Source organism: Simochromis diagramma, unplaced genomic scaffold, assembly GCF_900408965.1.
Source record: "Simochromis diagramma unplaced genomic scaffold, fSimDia1.1 OVJJ01000603.1, whole genome shotgun sequence".
Lineage (NCBI taxonomy): Eukaryota > Metazoa > Chordata > Actinopteri > Cichliformes > Cichlidae > Simochromis > Simochromis diagramma.
Window position 1 is genome coordinate 14,675,566 of NW_024387414.1, and position 8,199 is coordinate 14,683,764.

Consider the following 8,199-nt stretch of genomic DNA (forward strand, 5'->3'; position numbering starts at 1 on the left):
ACTTCAACAGCAAATAGTTAGATATACCACAAAGCAAGGAAAAAATATTACAGATATGGGCTTCAAGAATTAGGTGCTGCTCTCACCACCGAAGGCACAGGAGAGCAGAAGGAAGGAATAGCAACAGGCTAGTGTGGAAATGCTACAGTTGCTACTGTAGAAAGTGGCGCCATAAACCAAACAGTGGGTAATGTCATGATTGTGGTTGTATCTAGCTTTTATATACACCTAACTCACATGTTGCCAGTATTTTTGTGAGAGCTGCTCTAATACTTCATAATTAATAATCTACTTTACTTGTAATTGACTCAGTGAATGCCAAAAATACTGATAATGCTTATGTTGTTTTCACCTAAAGCTCAGTAGGCATCACACTTTCAAATGTTGAATTACACTGTTATTATTTTCTAATTTGATCTAAATCCAGATTTATGGTTTGGGGTTCAACATTAGTGGAAACGTTTTTAATCTCTGGGCTGAACATGGTTTAAAGTCCACCATTTTTAGCAACACGTAACAACACGGAGCTTCTTTCTTCTTGCTGGGCTCATGTGAAACCCTGTTTGACTGTTACCACTGGGTGTCAGTACAGGGCTTTGAGTTTATCCTGTGCTTATGCTTGAATGATTTTCAGTTTCATGTGTGTATGCAAAGAAATGGATTCTATCCATGAATGTTTGTGTGGGTCAATAGTTTCTCCATGCCACTTTCATCTTCGTGTGCTTTTTTTTTTTGTATGTGTGCAGCTATGGAGCCATGTACTTGAATGTTAATGTGTCCGTCTATTTGTGTGTGTCCATGTGCATTTTGTCCATATGTACGTGCAGTGTGAGCTCAAAAGAATGTGTCTGTCAGTTTGTGGACTCTCATTAAGATGCTTTGCCAGTGCATAATAAGCCGGCCATATGGTCAACATGGCAGTGGCATCTCCCCCCACCTTCAGGTGGTGGAGTTTGAGAGAAAAGCAGTCCCACAATAATAACAACACACAGCAACCACAGTGCAAGGCAGGAGAGAGAGAGAGAGCAGATTTAATGGGTTTAATTTGGTGAAGCAATGAAAAACCTTTATAAAACATCTCTAATTGTTCATAAAAGGAGCAGGCGTGGCTAAAAGACCACAGGAAGTTATATCAGGCATGAGTTTAGCCTTTCTCAGTAGCTGTGATCTCAGCTCAACAGTCCTGCTCCATGATCTGTAAAATGTGCTCGACATCACAGAGGTGATGTCACAGAGGGTATTGTTAGTGCTATTCACAGCTGATGCCTCTCAGATCTACAGAAAGGTCAGTGGCAAGGTATCCATGCCTGACTCCAATGTGGACTCGCTGAACTCTTTTGTGCCAAACTATAATTAGTAGCCATATGGGCTGTGTGTTGAGAATAAATACCTGCTGTAGACACACATGGACATGCTATGTTAACTCTTAGTGTTTATCAGTGGCTCAGAGGTTATAGAAGTGCAAGAGTTGAGCATGCTAATTAATCAAAATTTAGAATTTAACCCCTTTAGCATCCTCTTCCAAAAGATAGTTACTTAATTGCTCGTAAATTAGACACTTTAGGTTAAAGGTGTCTGATGCCACTGTCCATTCTGCAGCTGTAGCTTCTAGCTTTCAGCCTATTGATTCTGATGTTTATATTTAGATTCCCATATAAGAATGTGAACAACCACTCCCAGCCAGCTTGCTCATTGTGCAGTATCTGTCCAGAATGAAATGGTGCTGCAGTAAATGAGGGTGTTGTGATAAAAGTCACAGCTCCTGCAAGCCCAGGGGACTTAGATAGCTTTCTCAGCACTCCCAGCAGTCAGTAGACCAAACTAGGGCTAAAATGCTTTTAAAGACTTGAAGTATATTTGAAAGTTAGACAGAAAGCGGACTCCTGTGGGATGTCCATGTTGCTCTGTTTCTGTTTGATGTAGCCAGTAAATATTATCAGGCAGTAATTTGATGCATTTTCCATGAATAAAAAAGTTCATAAAAGGAATCTCCAGCCCTCGTTGTATTTTCTTCCCTCTAGTAGTCAAAAATTATTGCTTTGAAACTACCATTTAATGTGTACTTGAGAAAAACATTTAGCTTCCAACTGTTTCAGCAGATATGTTCAAAAGCCAAAGAAGATTGTACTGCCACTGAGCTGGATGAATGGGAAAGCAAGTATTGCTGATCAGCACACTAAGGGAAAATAAATACAAGCAGAAAGAAAGTTATGAACAGCAAGGGCTTTTTGCTGGCTTGAGGGCAGCGATTTGGTCTGATTGTGCTAAAGAAAAAAAAAAAAAACAGCATTTAGGTCAGGATCAGTTAAGGTAAAGCACCCTCCAATCCATTCAACACACACAGCAAATATTTTTCTCTCCTGTGACCAACTTTAAAGGAAGTCCCATAAAACTAAAATGACAAAACAGTGTTTACTACAAGCCACGATATAAACTGTGCAAGATATCAATTTGCAGCTCTATCTCATATAAGGATTTACTTCATATTCAGCAAAAATGCAGGTTTTCTTAGTAAAGCATGAACAAATGGACTCAAGGACTCAAGGAGTCCATTTGTTCATTGACAAATACATTTTTAATGAATTTACCTTTGCCGCTGCTCCTTTCCATGAAACAGCTTGATGAAACAGAACTTATCACCCTCCTAACAAACAAATACATGAGCCAGGGCTACTACAACCAATAAAACTGTTGGGGGTATATTTTAATTTGAACCATTATACTTTAAAGCCCTGTAGTTTTAAAAATAAATGGTCATAAACACAGGCAGCTCAGTGAGGCAGTGGTTAAGAGCATCAGAATAAGAAGAGGTTTGATTGTTGAGTTTGCATTTTTCCCGCGTGTGTTCTCTCTAAATAGTCTGACTTCCTCCCACAGTCCAGAGACATCTACGTTAGGTTAGTGATTCTAAATTGGGCGTAGGTGTGAATATGAGCATGAATGGCTGTCTGGCTCTCTGTGTTAGTGACCTGTAACTGTTGTGACTCTTGTCTCTTGTGACAGCTGAGATAGTATTTAGCGCCCTCTGCCTGTTACCCCGAATGGAGACGCGATTTGGAACAAGTTTTTCCTCCTTCAAATATGGAGCTAAGAAGGATGTATCTCTGGGAGAAAGTCATACTCCTTCCAGGTTAGAACATTTCCTTTGAAATGTAATTGAGAAAACACTTTAACGGAAATTAAAAGCTATTTTTAAGAGACACCGTTAGGAACGAGATTTGATAAGAATTTAGCTATTTTGATTCCATTGTTGATGTCACTTTTCGATTTGATTTAAATAAAGCTGAGTAACATATGTGGTTTACTCTACTGGTATTGCAGTATGACATATTTGTTTTAATATTCTTTGGAACTGCTTATACTAGATTAAGGAAAAACAATGATAAAAATCAACTAACAGAAATAAAATAGTGTGCAAAGGTATTAAGCCACCCTCCATTTCTTTATTTTGCCAAGAAAACAGAAAATTTTGTTTGTACAACTCAGTTCAGTTCAAATTGGCGACCTTTATTCTTCAACACAGCCTGAAATCTCTTAGGAAAGCTTTTTTGCAATCTCTAACTTGTCTTCAAGAACAAGTGCTTCCAACCAAAGCTGTTTTTTGTAAACTGGTTGCCTTTCGTTCAGCAGTCTGTCAGGATGATCCCACACTGCTTCAATATTGTTGAGGTCCAGGGTCTGGAGAGGCCATTGCATGTTCTTCTATCCAGGTATGCTTTTACTGCTTTGGCAGTGAGTTTGAGATCATATTCATGCTGAAAAATGAAGCTGCTGCCAATCAGTTGCTTTCCGGATGGTGGTTCAAAATCTGTCAGTACTTGTCTGTGTTCTTAATTCCATCAGTTTTGAGAGGATCACCATTTATACTGTACTTATTGATGATGATTTAACCAGAAATATATTTGAAATATCTATCTATCTATCTATCTATCTATCTATAGGGGTACCACTTTTTTGTCCTTGTTGGTGGAAAAAAAAATTATGCCTGTCAAACTGTATTATCTTTGGTATTTCTCATAGATTCAACTGAAGAAACGGGAATATTTTTTTTAGTAAAGACAAATCTGGTTCATCCTTTGAGTTAGGAGTCATTTTTATTTTTCGGTGATTCATATGCTAGTGTTAGGTGTCTCAATAATAGATTAAAAACCCTCTAAGAATGGATAGATATAAGAACTGGACTCAAAATTTGTGATAAAGCAGCCATCATCCAAAGAAAAACCTAACTCTCCAAGCTTTCTTTTAAAGCTTGGAGAGTTATGAGAGTTATCGTTGATGACTGCAAACTACAGTGACTGAATCAGGCTATAAATGCGCCTCTACACAGTCACTGCCAATACTAGTATCCAGAGAAAATCCTAGGGTTGAATTTATTCTACTGATGGTGCAGTTTTTCTGTCCAAAAGATCTCATTCTGCTCTTTAATCAAACTCCACAACCGGAGCCACAATTCTCATCTCAGATTTTGTTTTTCTCCCCTGCAGCCTTGATAAACTATGTGTAACAGCATGTGAACCAGTTCAGCACCTGCTGCTGCAAGTTTTGGTTGGAGAAGCCCACCAGCTTGCTTTGGAAGTCCCGGATCTCGCTATGACTACCGCTGCCAGCTACATGGCAAGATGGTGTGGTTGGGAACTGTTTGCACGACACTGGAGAGAAGCGGCCCAATGGTGACCTGGCAAGCCTAAAGGTATGTTAACCCAAGCAGTTACTGAAATTTCTAAATAAAATTCCCAACATTAAAACGCTTTCTATTAAAATAAACTGAATTCTTACCCTTTAAAACAGATTTTATGCCAAATTGTTAGTTCGGCCATATCTATGTGTTGGAGTTTGGAAAACTATCTGTATTTGTGTGTGGGTGTGTGTGTGTGTGTGTGTGTGTTGGTAAATGTCCAGAGAGAATGCTGAATATATTAGTGAGGCCATAAGGTAGATGTTTATCATAAGGCTCATATATACTGACTCTATTACTGTTCTACCAGTCAAACTGAATATTACTGCGGCTTCCATTCTGCTGTTTATTTGAGATGCATGGAAACTGACTCTGCTGGCTATTATATCATTCTTGTACATTCATTACAAGACGAATACCATAATTGTATGAATTAATATGGTGGAAATATTGACAGTGAGATTGACTTCTCTCTGCTCACTTATTGAGAATTATTAATCGGATTTGTGAGGCTGACAATGCCATTGTTCTAATCCTTTAGTATTAAATTATACCGTCAGCAAAGTCCAGTGGTACAGTGGATCATCTGGCAATGGTGGTTCGATTCCTCACTGCTGATTCCATGCCAAAGTGGCCTGGATCAGGACTCTGTACCCTTATGTGCTCTGGATGAGCAGGTCAATGACATTACCTTCTTGTTAGAGTGAGATGTACTCTTAAGTTGGTGACCTACATCTACACTGCTTCACATTTAATGTGCTCATCATTATAGACTCCAGACTCGCCCGGGACATTACATTACTCAGACTTGCAAGTAAATTATCAATGAGTGCAAAGATCTCCAGGTCACCTTCAGCAATAGATAGTGTAAAGTTGATGTTTTTAGACCAAGCCAAAAGAATATATAATGGTTAATTAAGCATGCTTTCTTGAGCTAGTTGGGGCACCTCTTCTGTACGATGTGTGTAGCTCATAACAATTTTTTAAGTTAGCTTTTCTTGTGCAATGATGTTTATTTTCAGGTTCAGTATACCTATATATATCTTTGTCAGTAAAGACTGGTGTTCATTTGAAGTGGCTTTTAAAGATATATGGATAACAGTGTAGGTTTACAACAGCTACTAGATCTCTACCACAAAATGTTATCAGTACTAATAATACTGCTTTTTAAAATAACAAGTTTGCAGACTTAGTGAAACAAGTTTAATTAAGAAGGAATCTCATTCATTTCAGTTAAAATTCATATTTGAGTCTGTTCGTTCTGTATTTATTGGACCTTTTTGCCACCAAAGTGCTAAAATTATTGGCACTGTTTGCAGTCTTAGTGCTGGTAAATTAAAAAAAAGTAGGTCAGAAGAGTTGTGATTTTTCCTCTCTGAACAAACCAAACAGAATATCAGATTTTTTTGGACAGAAATACTGGAATAAAGCTTAGGTTTGATTCATTTCACTTCTGTTTAGGACATTTAGTTTAAAAGGGAAAGTGAATTTTTTTTCACATTGAACAGAAGGATATAAAAAAGCAAGATAAATTTCTTTTTTGGATAAGATAATTGAAATAAGCGAAAACTCTGCTTGTCCTTAAAGAACAATTTTCAGGAGACTGCAATGCTGTATAACACTGAGAATTACTTTGTACTTCTTTTTTTCCTACCTCATGGCTTCTTATTGTAGATCACGTTGTTGAGTGTGTGTTATTAGGTTTTGTCTGTCTTTCTAGAAGAAGAGATTCTGAAGTAATTGAAGGCCTGGCAGAAAAATGCTTCTCCTCTCTTTGAAGTTTCACAAACTTTACTTTAAACTGGCTCGTTGTTACATATACAAAATGATACGAATGTTTAATTGTCTATGGTGCTTAAAAAGGCAGCACTGCAGTTACTACGTCATCAAGGGTCAAGCAATTTGGATAAATAATTTTGTATCATTTTATATGATGTAGCTCTAGAGGTAACTTATATTGACTGTCTGAAAGCATAGCAATTAAGTTTGTGTTTAAAGACATCAACCGCAGCGATGGAAATCGCACAATAACTCACAATGATGGTACAGCGATTACTGTTCCAGCTTACACCTTGTAGTGCAACCTGGACACATTCTAAATGGTGCGCCTGCTAGCCATTGGGTGTTTCATGTCTTAACATCACCTGGGCAAAACAGCTGGGGGTGATCAGGCCCTGACTTGTCTCCAGGTACACATCACAACATATCACTCCTCTTGAGCCAAAGCTTTTCTGTAGTTTGATGGCTTTACTCCTTTGCAGATTGCCAAGAACTTTAGGTATGGGTGTAGACACTGACCTGCAAAGCCTCTACATCCCACCTCCACAGGCTCACAGAGCGCCATCCACTCCTGCCTCTCCCGATTAGCTACCAGTGCCACATATTTTGCGCTTTTTTCCTTCCTGCACCTCCTCCAATTGTTTCTTTTTTTCAAGGGATGGTCAGCTCCAGCAGTATGACTTGCTGGCCTGAGTGTGACATACAATACAATTTTATTTATAGCACGTTCAAAAACCAGAGGTATGCCAAAGTGCTTCACAGAACCAATTAAGAGCAATAACAGATACAAATACAAATATACTGACAGGTGGGAGACATAACTAACCAATAATACACCAGGCACAGTAGGTACAAGCCAAAAGGCTGAAGGTTAAATCATTATAAACATAATTCAGAGCAAAATAAATAAATAAATTTGAGTACACTTACAAATGCGGGCTCTAGGAAGCCAGGATTTGTAAGTGGAAGGCTAGGCTAAATAAATACGTTTTTAATCAAGATTTAAAAGCTTGAATTGAGACGCGCAAATAGCTTGAGGGAGACTATTCCAGAGGTAGGGTGCAACACAGGCGAATGCACGGCCACCTCTGGTCTAATCCCTGGACATATTCCCTGTTTATAATAATGTCCAGGAACCTCACGTTTCTCAGGTCAACCAGGAGCCGCCAGTCTCTTGCTGTTGCCAGCAGCCCACGCTGTATACTGTGTCGGGGGTGCTACTCCTCCCCTCTGTGGACCAAACTGATGATATGGTTTGCCGATTTTTGCTGTTTGTTGTGGTTTATCCGAACAGATGATGTCTGCTAATGCGTAAAAACTTGGCCATGGTGTTAGAATTACTAGCATTACTAACATTACTCTTCCAAGCTCCTTGGCAGTAGTTGAAAATATGCTGCAGTGTCGCCTCCTGCTGGCAGAGATGGCCAAGAGGTGATCAGCCAGGCCTAAGCTGTGCAGGTTAGGGCCTCTCAAGGACATCTTATACCACCATAAGTTCTTGTTTTATTATTAGTTAGGATTTAGTTGAGTTTTATTCTAGTGTTTTGTTTCATCTAGGTCTCCATTGTTATGTGTCATGTTTCCAGAGTTGTGTCCACGTTGTCGAGCTTGTGTGTCATGTCTACGTCTCTCCGTGTTTCCTGTTTTATTTTGAAGGGTCTAGTGTTTACATGTTCAGTGTGTTTTGTTCAACTTCCCCCTGTGCATTTGTGTCAGCTGTGTCTCTCCAGGTGTTTCCACTTCCC